Genomic DNA, 268 nt, shown 5'->3' with positions numbered 1-268 from the left:
CCCACCCCCCCCGGGCGGTCCCGGGAGGAGCTGTCGGGGCACGGAGTCCCCGGGAAGGAGCGCCCCCCGCCCGCCTCCCGCCGGCCTCCCCGGAGCTGCCCATGTGCGAGCCGACGTCACAGCTGTCAGATCCAAAGGCTTCCAGACCCTCCCGACGTAGCCCTTCCCCTTCCCCCTGTAATTGCCATCATCCGTCTTATCATCGCTTTTAACACTAGAGAGCACCTGTTCACCTGCTTTGTGCTTTCCTCCCTCGCTGTCGCGCAGG

This window comes from Gavialis gangeticus, unplaced genomic scaffold (genome assembly GCF_001723915.1).
Source record: "Gavialis gangeticus isolate Ggan-Ray unplaced genomic scaffold, GavGan_comp1, whole genome shotgun sequence".
Taxonomy (NCBI): domain Eukaryota; kingdom Metazoa; phylum Chordata; order Crocodylia; family Gavialidae; genus Gavialis; species Gavialis gangeticus.
This window is presented reverse-complemented; position numbering follows the sequence as displayed.